At 34.4% G+C, this 21,143-nt stretch overlaps 1 non-coding gene and 1 pseudogene across 1 annotated transcript; both read left to right on the top strand.

Moving 5' to 3' along the window:
• Nucleotides 1-21,143, top strand: part of LOC100480421 — a 182,752-nt pseudogene that overhangs the window by 30,195 nt on the left and 131,414 nt on the right.
• On the top strand, nt 16,116-16,222 carry LOC117802554. Its single transcript, XR_004625922.1, has one exon. It is a non-coding gene; the product is annotated as a U6 spliceosomal RNA (small nuclear RNA).

Genomic DNA, 21,143 nt, shown 5'->3' with positions numbered 1-21,143 from the left:
CAGAGAGAAGTTTTCTGTGGACTGAGATGAAGAACTGAGGGATTCTAGAAGAGAGGAGCCAAAAAGAAAACACTGGTATTTTTCAGAAAAAAAGAGAATCCTCTGAGATGAATTTCACAAATTCCATTACTGTAAACAAGGTAGCATCAATGGAAAAAAAAATTCCAAAAAAAAAAAAAAAAAAAAAAAAAAAATTTCAGTAATTTATTCAATAATGTGATTTGAAGATGTTTTAGAAATTTTTCAACTTTTTATTTTATTTGTTTTTTTAAGATTTTATTTATTTATTTGAGTGAAGGAGAGAGAGAGAGTACAAGCAGGGGGAGCAGTAGGCAGAGGGAGAAGCAGGCTCCCTGCTGAGCTGGGAGCCCCATGTGGAACTTGATCCCAGGACCTTGGAATCATGACCTGAGCCGAAGGCAGACCCTTAAACAACTGAGCCACCCAGGCACCCTTAACTTTTTATTTTAAACTAATTTTAGACTTAATAGAAAAGTTGTAAAATAGTACAGGGAGTTGTCACATACCTCTCAAATAGCTTCTCAGGTGAGCGTTTTTCATTGTCATACTGTGATTATGAAAACCAGGAAATTAACGCTGAGACATTACCATTAACTGAAGTTCAGAGCTCACTTTATGTGAACTTCAGCTATTTCCCCAGTGGTGTACTTCTGCCCTAGGCTCATCTGCAGGAGCAGACATTTGATTTTCCTGCTATTTGCCCTTCATGTCCTCCAGTCTGCAACAGTTACACCCTCTTCCCTTATGTCTAAGAGCCTTGACATTTTCAAGAACAAAGGTGAGTTCTTTTGTAGAATATCCCTCCATTCAGGTTTTTCTGATGCTCTCTCATGACAAAAGTGAATTATGTATTATTTTGCCAAGACTAGTGTAAGCATGATGCTGTGTGCCTCTCAGGCCAGCATGCAATAGGGGTCAAAATGTCAATATTTCTCAGTACTGGTGTTGTTAATTTTGCTGGTTTGGCTAAAGTGGTGTCTGTAGGGTTTCTCCTCTAAAAAGCTACTATTTCTTTTTCCTTATAAACACTTCTGGAGAGATATCTTTGGCACCCTGTAAGGATACTGCTTCTCTTCAAATTTTTGCCCAACGCTTTTAGCGTGCATCAACGGACTTGTTAGCTACAATCATGATGGTGTTTGTCTTATAGTGATTTTCTATTTTGTTCTCTTCTCCTGCATTTATTAATTGAAACTCTTCTGTAAGGAGAAGAAATATTCCTTATCCCCCATTTATGTAATTATTTAATTAGTTGCTCATATCAAAATAGACTCTTGGGTATTTATTTTATTGTATGGATTAAAAACCAATATAGTTATCTTTTATTTTTTTCCTCTCAAATTGTTTCAGCTTTGGCCCTTCAAACTCCTTCCAGACGACTTCTACGTTTTTTAAAACAAAGCTCACATCTTTTATTAAGTACTTCCAAGATCTGGATTATAGGTGTTCATTGCTTCTGGGTGTCATTACTTATAGTGCCTTCAGCCACAACCAATGGAGGGAGAAATAAATGTATACATGGTAACCCATGTGTACACTGACATCTGTATTTCTAGATCTGTCTATTTGTGTAACTGTGAAAACAATGAGTTTCCATTGACAACTGAGTCCAAACACCTCAGTGTTTATTTAGCTTTTCCCCTTTCTTTATATTCAATTTCTTTCTCCAAAAGTGAGAATCCCAGCTCTAGTTGGATGCAATCAATATTTTTCCTTTTTTTTTTTTAGTTCTACTTTGCACATTACATAGCTTCAAAATTGTTAAACTGTACTTTACTAGCTAGATTGGAGCAGTTGTGGGGTGTTCTTGTTTGCCTTAAAAGGCAAAATGTATGCCTTATGGTAAGCAATCAAAGTTTGGTTAGTTACCAGGTTAGTTGTTTTTTCTGTATTCCTGCAATGTGATTAGGTTATTCATTTGTAACTCAGTTTAGTTCATTTGTTAGTGTTTGCATGTCACGTAAGTTTCCCCCACATAGCAGTGTATTTGGCTGGCTTTTGAGTGGCTGAGGTATCTATGAAACATTACTGTATGTCAAAGAATCAGAAATATACAAGAAGATATGTTCAGGGGAGTGTTCCTCTCTCCTTATCTCTGTTCATACTCACTTCTCCTTTTCAACCATTTCTCATCCACTTTCTAGAGATAAACAATATCTTTACTTTCTGGTTTATCATTCCTGTGCTTATTTCACACAAATGGGCAAGTAGGTGTGTATTTTCTCATATCCCCACATTTCTTATATGAAAGATAGTACACTACCATTTCTTCTGTACTTTGCTTTTCTCACATAAAAATATGTCCTGCAAATCACTCCATATCAATTCATACAAATCTTCCTTTATTCTTTTGTGCAGTTGCATAGTATTCCATTGTTTGGATGGACCATATTTTATCTAATTTCTTTCTTATATGTGAGGATTAAGTTGTTTCCAATATTTTGGAATTACAAATAATGCTGTAATGAATAACCCTGTGCACATACGTATTCTTATTATTGAAGGTGTATCTTTAGTGTGTGTTTTTAAAGGTTTCTGGATTAAGGAGTAAGTGCATAGGTAGGTTTTTTTAAAAAAATATTTTATTTATTTACTTGAGAGAGAGAGTGAATGAGCATGAGCAGAAGAGGGGCAGAGGGAGAGGGAGAAACAGACTCTGAGCAGGGAGCCCGCTACAGAGCTCGATCCCAGGACCCTGGGATCATGACCACAGCCAAAGGAAGATGCTTAATCTACTGAGCCACCCAGGCACACCGAGTTTTGTTAAGTATTACAAAATTTTGTCAAAAATGGGTTTTGCCAATTTACTGTCACAGTAACAATATATGAGAGTTTGTTTCCACACAACCTCACTGACAAAATTTCAATATTTACATACATAATTTTTATACATCAGATAAATGGTAAATAGGATCTCAGCATTTTAAAATTGTTATTTCTCTAATTATGATTTGAATATTTTAAGAACTTTTTTCCTATTTTTTGTGAATACTTCTAATTATTTCTAATTTTTAAATTCTTTTTTTCTCATTTTTCTATCAGAGTTTTGGTTCTTTGTCCTTTCATTTTAAAAAGGACATTTTCCCTTGGTCTGTTTTTTGTTTTGTTTTGTTACAATTTTATTTATTTACTTGACAGAGAAAGAGAGCACAAGCAGAAGGAATGGTGGGCAGAGGAAGAAGCGGACTCCCAGCTGAGCACGGAGCCAGATGTGGGGGACTGGATCCCAGGACCCTGGGATCATGACCTGAGCTGAAGGCAGACGTGTAACTGACTGAGCCACCCAGGCATCCCTGGTCTGTTTTATATGTTGCAATTGTTCTCTACAAGTTAAGTCAGTTATATTTTTTTAAGATTTTTTTTATACAACCATTTTTATTTTATGTTGTCAAATACAATAATCTTTTCTTTTAATGACTTTGGACTTTGTATCACACTTACAAAACCTTCCTTATACTGAGACTAAAGAGAAATTCATGAATGTTTCTTTGTCGTAGATCCATGGCTTCATTTTTTATATTTAGATACCTAATCCATCCGTAGTAATCTCTTGTATGGTATGAGATAAATTGAATTTTAACTTTTTCCATATACTACCTAGTTGTCCTATCACCATTTATTAACACGTCAATCTTTACCCCAGTAAACTGAATGTCAGTTTATTATATATTAATTTTCCATATGTATTTGAGTCTAATTTTGGACTTTCTATTGTATCTATTCTATTTATCTATTCATATACATTTAAAAAGTTTTAACTTGGGGCGCCTGGGTGGCACAGCGGTTAAACGTCTGCCTTCATGCTCAGGGCGTGATCCCAGCGTTCTGGGATCGAGCCCCACATCAGGCTCCTCTGCTGTGAGCTTGCTTCTTCCTCTCCCACTACCCCTGCTTGTGTTCCCTCTCTTGCTGGCTGTCTCTATCTCTATCGAATACATAAATAAAATCTTTAAAAAAAAATAAAAATAAAAAGTTTTAACTTTTTTCCTCATATAGATCTTACACGTTTCTTGTTAAATTTATGCCTTTATATTTAATCTTCTTTGTTGCAACCTTAAATGGGATTATCTTTACTGTTATATCCTCTGTTTATTATTTGTGCATATGAAGACTGTTGATTTCATATGATAATTTTATATCTTGGCCAACTCACTCAATTTATTAATCGTTGAGTTAGTTTTAGCATCAATTCTCTGGAGTTTCTAGGTACTCTATCATATTATCTGCAGATAGACACCATTTTACTCCTTAAATTGCCCATTTTTATGTCTCTGATTTCTCTTATTTAATTGTCCTGTCTAATAATATTTCTACACAATGCCAAATAGTAGTGGAGATATATAATCATGTTAAGAAAGTATCTCTCCATTCCCGTCTTCTTTATAGTTTTCATCATGAATGTATGTTGAATCTGTCTAAAGTTTTTTCAGTATTTAGGGAGATAATCATGTGATATTGAATTGAGCTAAGATGAAGGAAGCAATGAATGTAGACTAGCGAAGACAGGTTATAGAAGAAAATCTGGGGGAAGATTGACAAATGGACGGTCTTATAGAAAACAGTAAACCTGTGCATTATGTAAGTATGAAATGGTTTGTATCAGCACAACAGACCCATTCTTTTTTTTTTTTTATAATTAATCTTATTTTATTATATTATGTTAATCACCATACAGTACATCCCCTGATTCTGATGTAAAGTTTGATGCTTCATTAGTTGCGTATAACACCCAGTGCACCACGCAATACGTGCCCTCCTTACTACCCACCACCAGTCCATCCCCTTCCCCCACCCCCTCCCCTCTGAAGTCCCCAGTGTTTCCCATAGTCCATAGTCTCTCATGTTTCATTCCCCCCTCTGATTACCCCCCCTCCATCCCCCCCTTCCCCCACCGATCCTCCCAGTTCTTATGTTCCATAGATGAGAGAAATCATATGATAATTGTCTTTCTCTGCTTGACTTATTTCACTTAGACCCATTCTTAATGCACATTAATCTATCATTTTTTTAAATGGGAATTATTTTTCTTATGTGGATTTCTGAAAGCATAATGAAACAATATTTTATGAAGAACTAAGAACCAGTGAGGCAGAGGCGTTTTTATTCCTCCTGTCGCCTTGAAACTTTCCTCAGTGAAAGCTGCCTTCACAATGAATACTGAGGAATACTTAGGAACAGTTACACATGATAACCGACCTGCTATATAGTTTGTGCGAGGTTCTAGAAGAGTCGCAGATGCTGTGGATTCTTCAACTTTCCAAAGTAATTTCTTGCGTATTTAATTATTACAAAAAGCAATGATAAAAATGTTGATGTTCAGATAATTGAACATCTATCTTAGTTTAGCTATCAAAATCTAAAACTAAATGTAAGAATAAAATGGAATTTGGGTTTAAGTAATACCTTGGGTTTTAGGAAGTTTTTTTCATTTTTGTTCAACATGATTGGTAGTGTCATATCTTGTGAATCAAACACTTCATAGTCAAGGAAAAACATCTTAGTCTACTTTTGAGCATGTTCCTCCTAGCTGCAGGAATTAATTTTAATTTCTACTAAATTTGTCCAAAAAACCCTTTCAAAATAGAAATATATATGCTCTCAAAAATTATTCTAACCTAGATGCCACTTTTAATAATCCACAATTAAATTAAAATGTCAATCAAATAACTGAGAACTAGCCTCTCATTACGCTAAAATGCCTATGTGTATCTAATGTATAGTCCTGAGAGTCAAATAGTATCTTAGGATAAATCATTGTTCCAGTTTAATAGGTTCTATGATATGTTATGCATGGTTTTGGCTTATAAAAATAGGAGTTCTGAAGAGTTTCTAATGGAATACCTTGATATAGGAAACTAGAAAACAAATACAAAATAAATTTCTCAATAGAGCTGTTTTAGACATTCAGCAATAAATCAGTCAATAGTAGTGGAGTCATGAAATATTTAAAAGACATGGAGATATCTGTTAATAAGAAGGTGGATTGTGAAATGTAGAATCCAAAGTGTGGAGTGAAAATTACATCACTTAAAAGGCCAGCCTTCAAATACTGTAATTTTGTTTCTCCAACAATCATAAATGTTAACAACTTTGGAAATACTATTCAGCACCACTAAAAATAATACAATAACAACTGAAAGAAAAAATGTTATTTTCTTTACCAAATAATAGTGGTATAAATTGGCTAAAATTTTGACCAAAATGTAAAGGAGTTATAAGATCAATGACAAATCATAGACTTTGAATACTTTTCTATTAGCTCCAGCATTTTCTACCTTTTAGAGCTATAATTTCAATTTTCAACTTTAACTTTTAGTATTATTATCACATCAACAGGTCAAGATGCTGATAAATGAGAAATTAACACCTTTGCTGCACATGGAAAGTGATACAGTACGATGACATATCAAAGTGTTTTTTTTTATTACCAGCTAGAAATTTACAGCAAAAATAAAAGTTAATAAGACATTAAAATGTCTGGTTCATTAGACTGTATCACAGCCTCCAAATTATTCTTTTATAAAAATGTCTCAAAAAGATACTATTGCAAACCTTATATTTCAATCTAAAATTTTATTTTATTTTATTTTATTTTTTAAAGATTTTATTTATTTATTCGACAGAGATAGAGACAGCCAGTGAGAGAGGGAACACAAGCAGGGGGAGTGGGAGAGGAAGAAGCAGGCTCATAGCAGAGGAGCCCGATGTGGGGCTCGATCCTACAACGCCAGGATCACGCCCTGAGTTGAAGGTAGACGCTTAACCGCTGTGCCACCCAGGCGCCCCTCAATCTAAAATTTTAATAAAAATAAGAAAAGGAAAGGCAGGAGGGAAGAAAGGGAGGAAGAGGGAAAGAGAGGAGAGAGAAGAAAGAAAGAAGAAAGAAAGAAAGAAAGAAAGAAAGAAAGAAAGAAAGAAAGAAAGAAAAAGGATGGAAGGAGGAAGGGAAGGAGAAGAGAAGAGAAATTATGTACTTTGACCACAAATAACTGGACTAGATGTCAGCCAAAGCTGTTATATCTTCAGACAAACCTAAGCTTTTGGATCACTTTCATACTGATGCAGGGTAAATCCCAGGAAACAGGCATGCATCCAAAAGAGTGCTTCCCTCCACACCACACCTCATATAACATTTCAGATATCCTAAACATGGAACTATGGTGGGGGTTAATGATGCTGAGACACTTGTGTAGGAACATTTTTAACGTGATTACCATTTTTTAAGTAGATCATTCTAAGGAGATTATTTAGATTCGCATTTCTACCTTGTTCCTTCTCTAACAAACTCCTATGGGGAAATCCAAAAAACAAAATGGTTCCAGTAATACATTCAGAAATACCTCTATCAGGATGTAGTTACTCTGTAATTTTAAATCTCCCAAAAATAAATTATGGGAGAGAAATTTTCCCATGTAATTTCTGGCACAATAATGCATGGGAAATAATTCTGAACCTGTGACAACAAAGTTTAAATCTGAAGGTGTGATGAACTTTGTTAATGTAAATAAGAAAGAAGCAAACATAAGATTAATTACAATTCCATGCTTTTTTCCCCAGACATTTCAATAAGTCTTCCTCTTTGCACATTTACACACATACATATTTATGTAGCTATGTACATAAATTTGGTATATACAAATCTACGTGTGTATAAATAAAAATTCAAGTTCTCGTGTACAGATATTTTTCATTTTTATGTTATTAATTTTTCACATACTTTTTAAAAAAAATTTTTAAAGATTTATTTATTTATTTTAGAGAGAGAGAGGGAGACCTAGCATGAGTGGGGGAGGGGCAGAGGGAGAGGGAGAAGGCTCAAGCAGACTTCCCACTGAGTGCAGAGCCCAACACAGGGCTCTATCCCAGGACCCTAAGATCATGACCTATAGCCAAAATCAAGAGTGTGCTGCTCAGCTGACTGAGGCACCAGGTGCCCTGGTTTTTCATATACTTTTTAATGAAGAATAGAAATTTAGAGTAAAATTTAATATCATATCTATTAAACAATCATATCTATTTAATCAGGAATCAATATCCCACCTATTTAATTTGTTCCTGCTGAAAATTCATATTTAATTTAAAATGGCTATTAACAGATTGCCTTCAAAGCCATTACTTCTCAACAGTTAGTTGTTTTAACCCAAACATGTTCGATGTAAATGAAGAAATGTAACAAAGTAATATATGCAATTTTAGAAACAGAAGCCCATTCACATTTAATACTACTGCAAAACAGTTAAATCCATTATTTAGGTACTCAGATGTTTTCAGTACTTTAGTGTATTTAGTCAACAAAGATGAGTAAGAATTTTCCCATTGTAACAAGATGATTTTTCCCCTGTTAAATCACCATAATATATAATTCAGTAAATACCACTAATGAATCAAATATATCAGACAAATAATTTTAATTAACGTGTATACAGGAGCCAGCAATTTTGCATACCAGCAACTTTAAAAACTCATGTATCTGGTCACTTTTATTTTACATGTTTTCATTATTAAGCCACTACCTATCACACGATGTTTAAGAAGCTAAGTAATACCAATAATTGATTGTAACTTTTAAATTACTCTGCTTTTATTTATTTTTTTAATGATAATTTTTTATTATGTTATGTTAGTCACCGTGTACCGTACACCATGCAATATGTGCCCTCCTTAATACCCATCACCGGCCTATCCCAGTCCCCCATCCCCCTCCCCAAATTACTCTGCTTTTAAAATTATCCTCAGAATGGAGATCAAGTTTAAATTGTTCTTACTCTTCACTAGGTGTTAATTGATGCAAAATCTCCTTTTTATGTAAATCGACCCTAATCGTAGGGCTAGAAGTAAACCTCTGGGTTATGTCATACTGTTTCTCGTACAGGTAGAGCTACATTCAACTACTTCAGAAAATAGCTCAATTCCTTCTAGAGGATGAAAACAGAAAATATTTAAAAATTTTCCTGGGCAATTATTTTAAAAGATTTTTAAATATATATTCTCCCTTGAACATTTTTTCTTTATTTTATTTTTTAAGAACAGTTTTAGGTTTAAAATAAAATTGGGGGGCGCCTGGGTGGCACAGCGGTTAAGCATCTGCCTTCGGCTCAGGGCGTGATCCCGGCGTTATGGGATCGAGCCCCACATCAGGCTCCTTGGCTAGGAGCCTGCTTCTTCCTCTCCCACTCCCCCTGCTTGTGTTCCCTCTCTCGCTGGCTGTCTCTATCTCTGTTGAATAAATAAAAAAAAAATAAAAAAAAATCTTTAAAATAAAATTGGGAGGGAAGTCCAGAGATTTTCCATATAGTCCCCGCCCCCACACATGCATAGCCTTCCTGATGGATCATCGACATCACTCACCAGAATGGTACATTATAACCAACAATGAAGCTACCTTGACACATCATAATCATCTGAAGCCCATGGCTTACCCAAAGTTCACTCTGAATGTATATTCAATGGGTTTTGAAATATGGACAGTGACATATATCCATCATTGCAATGTCACACAGAGTATTTTCACTGCTGTAAAAATTCTCTGTTCTCTTCGTCTCTCCCCCTAGACACACACTTTGAGCAGCCACTAATCTTTTTATCGTTTCCATAATGTTACCCTTTCCAAAATGTCATATAGTTGGAATTATACAGCATGTACCCATTTCATTTTTTTTAAAGATTTTATTTATTTATGTGACAGATAGACAGCCAGCGAGAGAGGGAACACAGAAGGGGAGTGGGTGAGGAAGAAGCAGGCTCCCAGCGGAGAAGCCTGATGTGAGACTTGATTCCGGATCTCCAGGATCACACCCTGAGCCAAAGGCAGATGCTTAATGACTGCGCTACCCAGGCACCCCGCATGTACCCATTTCAGATTGGCTTATTTCACTTAGTAATATGCAGTTATGGTTTTCCATGTCTTTTGTTGCCTTGATAGCTCATTTCTTTTTAGCACTCAATGATATTCCACTGTCTGGATGCACCAGTTTATTTATCTAGTCACCTACTGAAGGACATCTTGGTTGCTTTCAAATTTTGGGAATTATGGATTAAAGTGCTGTAAACATCCACGAGCAGATAGTTGTATGGACTAACGTTTTCAGCTTCTCTGGGTAAATACCAAGGCGCATGATTACAGGATCGTATAGTAAGCTTAGTTTTATAAGAAATCACCACACTGTTCTCCAAGGTGCCTATGTTATTAGCATCCCCACCAGCAATGTATGAGAATGCTTGTTGCTCCACATTGACACCAGGATTGGGCATTGTCGGTATTCTGGATTTGGGTCATTCTGTTAGGTGTGTATCAGTATCTCAGTGTTTTTTTTTTTTTTTCTTTAATTTGCGTTTCCCTAATTACATATGATGTAAAGCACCCTTTTAGATACTTACTTGCCATTACTGCATTTTCTTTGCTAAAATGTCTGTTAAGGTTTTGGCCCAGTTTTTTCATTGGAATGCTTGCTTTCTCATTGTTGAGTTTTAAGTGTTTATTGTAGATTTCGGACAAAAAATTCTTTATCAGATGTGTCTGTTGCAAATATTTTCTCACAGTCTGTGGTTTGTCTTCTCATTCTCTTGACATTGTCTGTAGCAGAGCAGAGGTTTTGGTTTAAATAAGTCCAGCTTATCCATTATTTTTTTCATGAGTTAGTTATGCCTTTGGTATTGTCTATAAAAAGTCATTACCATACCTAATGTCATTTGTTTTCTCCTATTTTACATTTTGTAGTTTTATAGTTTTGTATTTCCTGTTTAAGTGTATGATACATTTTGATTTAACTTTTGTGGATACATAGTATGTATCTAGATTTTTTTTTTCCATGTGGATGTCCAGTTGCTCCAGTACCACTTGTTAAGAAAACTATCTTTGCTCTGTTGTGTGGTCATTGCTCCTATGCCAAAGATCAGTTGACTGTATATATGTGGATATATGTCTGGGCTCTCTGTTGTGTTCCCTTGACCAATTTGTCTATTTTTTTTTCCACCAGTACCACACTGTCTTGATTACTATGGCTTTATAGTAAGTCTTGAAATCAGCTAACATCGGTTTTCCAATTTTGTTCTTATTGTTCAATATTGTGTTGACTCTTCTGGGTTTGAATATTTTTCTTAATAATTTCTCACCGTCACTATCTTCCCTGTAAAATTCTTCACATCTTAAAGTTCTGCTTTTTCTTATTCAAGTTCAAGTAAAAGAATATTTGATTTTTAAATATGCTAGAGAATCTGCTCACTATTCATATTCTAGTTATAATTAAAACCTGTTCTGACAAGCAAATACCTCTGTAAGATCTCATTTCCCCTTGAATTATTTTGAAATGTAGGCAGTTTAATTCATTGAACTATTCTACAATCCTTTAAGACTGTAGTTATTAATTTTTCATAAGTCAATGTCCTTTTAAAAAATAAAATTTAAGACACGCAAAAAAAAAAAAAAAAGGATATGTGTTGACCAATGTCATGAGAAGAAGCATAATAAAGAGTTTACAAAACTGCGACATAAGAACTATTCCTTACCGTACGACAGTTACTGACTGGTATTAGTTTAACTTATTACATAGTACATGACTGAAGCATGTAAGTACAAGCATCATGTATAAGATTATATTGTTTTCCAGGGCACCTGGATGGCTCAGCTGGTTAAGCTTCCAACTCTTGGTTTCAGCTCAGGTGGTGATCTTAGGGTCCTGGGATTGAGCCCCGTGGCAGGCTCTGCACTCAGCGTGGAGTCTGCCTGTCTCTGTCCTGCTGCTCCTCCCCACCCCCAGCCCCCCAAATTCTCTCTCTCTCTCTCTTTCTCTCAACTAAATAAGTTAATTAAATCTTTTTTTTTTTAAGACTATATTAGTTTCCTATTGCTGCAGTGACAAATTACCATAAACTTAGTGGTCTAAAACAACACAAAGAAGTCCAATATGGGTCTCACTGAGCTAAAATCAAAGTATTGGCAGGGTGTGTTCCTTTTGGAGACTTCAGAGAAAATTCACCTCCTTGCCTTTTCCAGCTTCTAGAGCCGCGCTATACCCCTTGGTTGGGGTTCCTTCTTTCATCTTCAAACACTTCATTCCAAGCTCTCCCTCCCTCATCCCATCATCTGTCTCTGATTTTGACACACTTGCTTTCCTCATATCAGGAATCAGGATTACAATGGGCATACCAGGTAACCCAGAATAATCTCCCCTTCTCAAAATCCTTAATTTAATCAGAAATGTAAATGCTTTTTTGTCATAATAAGGCAACATATTCACAAGTTCAGGGAATTCCTCTTTTTTCTTCACAGTAATCATGGGATATATGTACTCAGAGCTAAAAAGATAAAGTCTATGGAGACTTTTGCACTTTGAAGTTCTTAGTCCATGGCCAATCACTAAAGCTCTCTTGATGGAGACACAGAATGAGAAAAAGGGGGGTGGACCAAGACTGGAGGAATTGCAGCTTCTAAGGTCTGGCAGAGGAGGACGATGGGGTGGAAGACACAGAGAGTGAAAAAACTAGAAGAGTGTGATCTCAAAAATCAACCGGATTTCTGATTCCGTGACAGCTCCATGTGAGACACTGGGGAAGGCACTTAGCCTTTCCAATCATGCATTTACTCACTCATGTCTTCTCCACAGAGTCATTGTGAGGACTTCAATGGTGTAATTTTGTAGAGAGACTTTAGCTCAGTCCCTCAGTGCCAGCTGTCACAGTCATCATCATCGTCACCACTGCCATGGTCAGCATTAGGGATAAAGTAGGATGCAGAGCTGGAAGTGTGGTTGTAGCATTCAGATCTCTGTGGCTTGCTGCTGGGGGGGGGGTGGCGCTGGTAGATTTCTCTTTTGCTGCCGAGGCCCTTTGCCCACTGTGTCCTTTCTCAGACTACAGGAACTTCTTGCAGGGGAGTGATGAGGTATCCTGATTCCAGCTCAGCACTAAGACCTTTTTCTCATTTTACTCAGGTATTTACATTTAACATACAGATAACTGGGGGGAAAAGGTTGATAGTGACCATAAGATGCACAAAAATAAATAATACTCGAGAGTGTCATTTTGTAAAAAGACTATAAATATAAGATAATGGAAAATTGATCAGCCTTTCAGGTTCTGAAAGATCTGGATGATATATTTCACTTCTGAAAAATTTTATAAGAAAGTACTCTGGGGGTTCCTGGGTGGCTCAGCTGCTTAAGCGTCTGCCTTCGGCTCTGTTCATGATCCTGGGGTCCTGAGATTGAGTCTCACATCGGGCTCCTTGCTCACCGGGGGGCCCGCTTCTCCCTCTCCTGCCCATTTGTGCTCTCTCTTGCTATCTCTGTCTCTCTCTCAAATAAATAAATAAAATCTTTAAAAAAAAGAGAAAGTACTCTGAATTATTAAGGAAATTTATAAGTGCCTAAGAGTCAATAGTTTCACTACTTAGCTTTCTTTTGTAGTTTAATGAATTACTAAAAATATTTAAAAGAAGATCTTGTTGAGAAAATAATTGCAATTATTCATTCAACATTGTGCACAAATAAAGCACAAGTGGGGAATATTTTTTTAATTAAAATTTTGGATCCATGGAACACTAAAAGTTAGGTTTCTCTTCATTTTATATCCTGGTCACTAAAAGGTAACCTTAACCAATAATATAAGAATTAAAAATATGGGATTTTAATTTAAAAAATTGAATGATTCAGGCTTAAGCAGCAAAATATTGAAGGTTTTAAGTACTCTTTGCTTGTTTGTTTTTTAGGTTTTAAGTACTCTTAAAAGCTAAAATTTCTGATTATAGTAAAAAAAATTTTTTTGAAATAGTTTCTCATTTCTCCTGGTAGTAATTAACCATCTAAGTAATTTTATAATTGTTTCTTTAGATAACATATGCCTTGTTACATTAATCTGCCAATATTTGAAAAATTAACCCCTTTAAGCATTATATATATTATATATAACATACATTATGTATTTTATATATAACTTTTGCATATATAAATTGTAAATATAATTATGTATTTTATATATAATGTATATTATATATATAATATACATATATAATTAATTTTAGCATAGTTGACACAAAATGTTACATTTTCAGCTGTACAACATAGTGGTTCAACTTCACCATACATTATGCTATGTTCACCACAAGTCTAGCTACATTTGGTCATCGTAAAATGCTATTAGAATATTATTGACTATATTTCTTATGTTGTGCTTTTTATTCCTGTGATTTATTTATTCCATAACCAGAAACTGTGTCTCTTCCCATTCACCTCTTTTGCCCAATGCCCCATCCCCCTCCCCTCTGGCAACCATCAGTTTGTTCTCTGTAAACACAGGTATGATTCTGCTTTTTGTTTGTTTGCTTCTTTATGCATTTATTTATTTATTTATTTTTAGATTCCACATGTGAATGAACTCATATGGTATTTATCTTTCTGAGTCTAACTTATTTGACTTAGGATAATACTCTCTAGATCAATCTACATTGTCACAGATCTCATGATCTCATCCTTTTTATGGCTGTGTACTATATATGTGTATGTACATTGTATATTATATATACATATTTATTTATAAATATACAAGTGCAGTGAATTGTTGCTCTCTTACTAGACTTTCACAATGAAATATAAGTGGGGAGTGTATCTTTTAATATACATTATTATGCATAGCATTTTGTATCAGAGAGCATTTTTACAGTAAATGATAGTATTCACATATATTATCAGTTAGCTTTTTATGTATTTACGAGTGATGGAAAGTAAGAGAAAATTTCTTGCAGTATGTACAAAGTCAAAGTTATTAAAATAGTCATCTGTCCAAGTCCAGACTGCTGTGTGCACAATCATATAAAAACAAGAGATCTACTAGATATCATCTTTAAACTTTACCTTACTGTACTTTACCCTATGAGTTTCTACTCCAAAAATAATGGGATATAGGGAATGTTCAGCACCAAATAAAATATTATGAAGACCACAGAGCTGTATTTACCCTCCCCTTTACACATAACTAATCCATTCCACTATATGCTTTGGAAAAAGTAAACTGCCTAAAACAGTTTATGTCAAAACCAATTTGGATGAAACAACATAAAAACAGAGGCAAATTTTTTTCTTAAAGGTCAGAAGATTTCTGTATTCCTATTCATAAGTATCCTTGATTTCTTGCTTCATTCTAAAAAAGAAAAAACAAAAACAAAAAACAAACAAACAAAAAAAACCCCACACACCGGATGAAAGATGGATGTAGTTTATGCAAGAAAGATGACAGCAAAGAGGTAAACAATCAAAGTCTTTGGGTCTAAATCAACAGAAGCAAGTTAGCACACATATACACACTTCAAGTTTATATAAAATTTCTAAAGAAATTTTTGTGCTTCCTACTTTAACTGGCTTTTTAAATTAACTGATGACTTTTCTAGCCTGATGTTATCAAATAATTTGGTCCATAGAACTCATTGCTGCCAAACTTGAAGTGAGGCAGGCAATCTCATACTCTAGTGGGAGAGTATAAATTAAGGAAAGATTTATAGAAAACGAATTGAACTTACAAATGTTAGTATTTTAAACACTTCTAGGAATCTCGCTTAAAGAAATAATTCATTAAAATTTAGGGAAAAGACTTTATGTAAAAATGTTTAAAACTTATGTTTTATATATATAAAAATTACTAGAATAAATGATGCTGGTGGAGGTCACACATACACACCCACAAACACACACACAATGGTGTATCCACATGATAAAATTTTATGCACCTGTTGAACATTGAAAGCCATAGAAACATTCAAAGGCATAGAAAAAAATGTCCTAAAATAATGTTAAAATGATAGAGTAGATCACAACTCTGTATATAGAAAATTATTTCAACAGTGCTCACTTCTGAGGTGCCAGGGTGGCTCAGTCAGTTAAGTGTCAGACTCTTGGTTTCAGCCCAGGTCGTGTTCCTCAGGGTCATGAGATCAAGTCCTACATCAGGCTCTGTGCTCAGCATGGAGTCTGCTTGAGAGATTCTGTCGCCCAAGCCCTCCTCATCTGCCCCTCCCCCCTACTTATGCTCTCCCTCTGTCTCTCTCTCTTTCTTTCTGTCTCAAATAAATAAATAAATAAATAAATAAATAAATAAAGTCTTTAATAGTGCTCCCAATAGCAGCACATATACTAAAATTGGAGTGATACAGAGAAGATTAGCATGATCCCCGTGCAATGATGTCACCCAAATTCATGAAGTGTTCCATGTTAAAAAAAAAAAAAGGAAAAGAAAATTATTTCAATAAACATAAGAATAAATAGGGGAAACTGCCTCAAAATGTACTATCGGGTTTCTGATTATTTTCTTTTACTTCTTTTCATAAGCCTTTTGTCTTTTGCAAATTATATATATATATGATAATTTTGAATTAGAAAAAAACTAAAATTTTAGAATTGTTTCATGATAAAATAGTCTGGAAAACCAGATTTATAGCTTTATTGAAATCAATAATTAGATTTTTTTTTCTTTTGAGAGAGAGAGAGAGCACATGCACACAAGGAGGGAAGGGACAGAGGGAGGGAGAGAGAGAGAGATTTTTAAGCATGCTCCAAGCCCAGTGTGGAGCCCAATGCAGGGCTCGAACTCAGGACCCTGAGATCATAACCTGGGCTGAAATCAAGAGTCAGATGTTTAACCAACTGAGCCACCCAGCCAACCCTAATTAGATATTTCTCTAAATTATAATTTTTTTCTCAATTTGGAAAATTTTACATTGAGAAGTTTGAGAGGGAGGCAGAGTTTCTGAAGACATTCTTATTCTCTGTAGGCCCTTGTCTTTGTAAGCATAGTTTACATGTTCTAGAAAAAAAGAATGTATGTCAAAATATTGTGCCAAATAGTAAAGGTTAAGAACAGAAAAAGAATTTAGAGGTATCCTAAGAGAGTTGTTCTTTCAATAATGAGTATCTCATTGTTCTCTTTTGTAAGATTAAAGTGTTTGACTAATTGGCCTCTGTGTTCTTTCAGTACCAATGGATTACGCTTTTACAATTTTCTCTCCAAAAATCGTAATTCGTATCCAAATCTACCTTTGCACAAATAATCTCTTTATTTATTGCTGGGAAGGAAGTAAAAATGTTGGTGCCTTATATATGCTCTCAGTAGCACAACATTTCCCCCCGCTGTCCACAGTCCACTTCCAAATTTCTTGGTCTCATCTTTCAGGGGTTTTCACTTTTAAGGAAAGTGTAATTATTCTTTACAAATCACTTGCTTAAGCTTTGAAAAGTTATCCTTTTGACTTCAAACCACATAATCTTATTCTTGCTGTTTTATTTTGTTTTGTTTTCCTTTAGACACTGGAGCATACTTCCCTTCTTGTTTACGTTGCTTTGCACCCCAGCCATCAACTGGTGAATGTTGGGGGCTCAACATGTGTTTCACATAAAGTTGCCAACTTCCTCCAGGGTTATATGACAGCCTTCTTGAAAGCTGAAGGACAAGGTGCTTGCACTTCATCTAAAAAAAAAAAAAAGAAAAGAAATAAAACGAAAGACATAATTTGAACTGATGTAAACTTACAGTAGCCAAGATTACATCATAACAGAGAAGTCTGCAATAGTAGATGTAGGAAGAGTCACAAGGGTGACTTGAAAGGGTGAAATATATTAATGTTGGTAACAGGATGTGAGTGCACACCATGTATACGTCTGGGAAGCTTCAGGAGCAACGGAGGGAAAGGATCAGGAAGCAGAGGCTGGTTAAATATTTCATTGCTCTCAATAGGCAAATCAGGTTTAAAATAATCTTGACTTTTTGAGTAAAGTAAATAGAATCACACTCTATAAAGCAAGAAGTGATTTTGTAGCTGAGAAAAGCTTCCTGTAGCTGTGCAAGTTTTATGTGAGGTCCCTCAATACTCTTTAGACAAATGGGTTTTTTTTTTTCTCTTTTTCCTAGACTGTTTTCAAGGTTGTTGTTTTGTTTTGTTTTTTTAAATAAACACATGAACTCGAAAGGACAGGATTCACAGGGAGGGTTACAAACAAAAGAGAGGTTTAAAATAAAATTACATATATTTAAAAATGAAATGCTTTTACTTCCTTTTCTTTTCTCTATTAAAATAAAATTCTTCGATGAAAGAGTGAAAGTATGGAGGAGAAAAAAAAAAGAACTGCATACAGGCATGAAGAGATAAAGATGAAAAGTTAGAGAAGAAATCAAAATAGAGAGATGAATATTCCAAAGTAAAAGAAGATATCTAAGGACTCATCTGGGAAATAATAAATGGTCCCTGACTACACATAATAATTTTACTGATGTTTTTCTACTAAATCCAAGAGAACAGTAGCATAAATCTTTATAAAAATAACTCTTATTGCCTGGTTTGTTCAAAAACTTTCATTTCCAAATAAAAAGAAACAATATTAAGAGTTTGAATATAAGACATAATGAAATTTTGCAATATATTTATGTTTTTGTGTTGATGATGAAGATAAAGTCCTGCAACCCTGAATTAACATACAGTATGCACTGGGTTGTTGCAGCAAGGGCAATTGTGCTTTAGGGTAGGGAAAGGACAATTATAGTCTTATGTGTATGTTTTGATAGCTTCTTGGATATTCGGGAAATTTTTTATCTTTACATGAATTTGGAAGTTTTGACCATATGGGACAAGACACTTCAATTCTCAAGCTGAGATTTGGGGAAAGACCAAGACAATGGAAAATTTTATTTGCTGAAAATGACAAGAAAAGTCACAGTAACTTTATATTTTATCTAAGGAGAAAGAAAAACTAGAAGAGGTTTGAACAGGTAGAAAGACAGAAGAACTACATTTTCTGATGACATCATACAGGATATTTTTTTTTTGTTCAATGTAACAATTACACCTGAGTAAATTTCAAAGCAAACCAATGCTATCACATTTTTTTAACATATTGCAGTAACAATGGTCATTAATAATAAACAATCAAATGCAAATATTGAAATTAACAAATATTTTCCAATTGAGGTCAAAAGAATCCACTATTGCATTTGGAAATTAAAATATAATGAGCTTGCCAGGCATGAAGATCTAGGTTTGGTGAAGAGATAAAAGTTCTCTTGCTAATGAGCCATATGATTTCACAGTGGAATATTGGGCAGTAACTTGGAAATGTGGTTAGATATAGATAAGTAAAATTTCCACGTTTATCTTGGATAACTTTTAAAGGTTTTAAAATAGTTGATATACGCTTTTAGGCGAAAGGCCATTTTATTGATAGATGGCCTGATACTAGAAATTAAAATATTTGGGAACTACATAAAAATCCTGTACAAATATCTTTTGGCAACAGAAACTACCTTACATATAACTCTCAAAATTAAAAATGTTCCAATCCAAGGAGAAGACAACTTAAAAAGTCTGAAATACTGAGAAAACATGTTACTGTAATTTTAAATCTCGAGTTCCTACTAAGAGATTTATGTAATATAAAGCTTTGTCGTTCTTTCTTCAAGTATAATAATTATATATCGATCACATCATTTTATTTGTAGTTGGGCAATATATGTTATTTTTATTTGCCATGTTCTATTACAAATTCCATGCAAGATTTTATCACGTTTACTAGAGAAAATGAATCATGGTGTGGAGTAAAGATACTCAATTCGTTTGTAAATGAATGAATGAATGTTGAATAAATTCCTTAAAAATAAATCAAGGAAGGAAAAAAAGGAAGAAAAAGCAGAGGGAGGAAGGAAGACAAGGAGGAGGAAAGGAAGAAAGGAAGGGAGGAAGAGAAAAGAAAAAAATAGTTGAAGGTAGGGAAAGAGAAAGAGTAACAAAGAGCAAAGACTGAAAGTTTCTGAAGAAGGAATTCTTCTCAAGACTGCAACATGACCTGAATTTCCAGCGTGTTGACCTGCCCAGATTTTGTATTACTAGAGCCCACCTCATATGAGTCAATTCCTTAAAACAAATCTTTCTCTCTGCATAGATAAATGATGATTATAAAGGATAGATAGATAGATAGATAGATAGATAGATAGATAGATAGATGATAGATGATAGATAGATAGATAGATAGATAATAGAGATAGAAAGAAAAAAAAAGAGATGATAGAAGATGATAGATCAATCCATCCATCTCCCATTGGTTCTATTACTCTAGAGATCTTGACAATAAATATTTTTACATTTAAACTAATAATTTAATAATTACCATGGAACTGCACATTATAAACTGAAAACTCTTATAGGACAAGGAAGTCTGTCCTTACAGAGTCTTAAACCAATCAGGTTGGTTCCAATAGTCAACATTGCTCTTTTAATCCTGTTTTAGTGGGTTACACAGACCAACTCCCACCACCAAAATGCTTGTTTCTAGGAATCCTCAGCTATTACAAAACAATAAGAAATGGATTGTGTGGGCAGAAAAAATGATCATCTCAATCTGCTTTAAGTAGGAAAAAAATCAGAAAAACATAGGAAAATAAAGGAGAATATTCTTTTAACATAAGTAATCAGATTAGTTTCCTCATTTGTAACTAATAATCTCTGAGAGCTTTCTAAAGAAGGATTTGTTTTAAAATAAGAACAATGAACAAGGATACCATCCTTTTTGAAGTGGTTTTATTTAAGAAAGAAAATATCTTTTATTAGTGTAATTATACCTAAGGGAAAAAGTCTTCTTTGTTCCTTGATATCATATCATCATAATCCTACAAGAGCATTAAAAGTCTTAAAATCTTGCATGAATTTTCCATGCCAATATTTTTTTTAATATTGGTGATGACACGTTCCTCATCAAAAATTCCCCTGTAGATTAGCTAAAATATTAGAAAATTATTCTTGTCGTAATGTAATGTTAAAAGATGTTTACATCAGAAACACAATATAATGGTAATTTGCACAATAAGTGAAAAGACTGCATATAGACATTTAGGATTCCGGGAAGACTCACCCTGAAAATCATCAAACTCTTCAATAACCCCTAAGCAAGAAATATTTAAACATTTACAGCTATAATCCTAATTTCAGTACCCCAGAAAACAGAAAACTAAATTGATCCAAACTCACAGTATGGGAAGGATTTTGAATTGAGAGAATGAAGACTTCTCAATTAATTCTGTGACTTTGAGTTACCTTCCCAAGCTAGCTTTCTCAGCAATGAAAATGAAGAGGGCATCATCTGTGGTTTGAACATTTC

This window comes from Ailuropoda melanoleuca, chromosome 5, assembly GCF_002007445.2.
Source record: "Ailuropoda melanoleuca isolate Jingjing chromosome 5, ASM200744v2, whole genome shotgun sequence".
In the NCBI taxonomy this organism is placed as follows: Eukaryota; Metazoa; Chordata; class Mammalia; order Carnivora; family Ursidae; genus Ailuropoda; species Ailuropoda melanoleuca.
The sequence above is the reverse complement of the archived record's forward strand: the minus strand, read 5'-3'. Positions and strand labels throughout refer to the sequence as shown.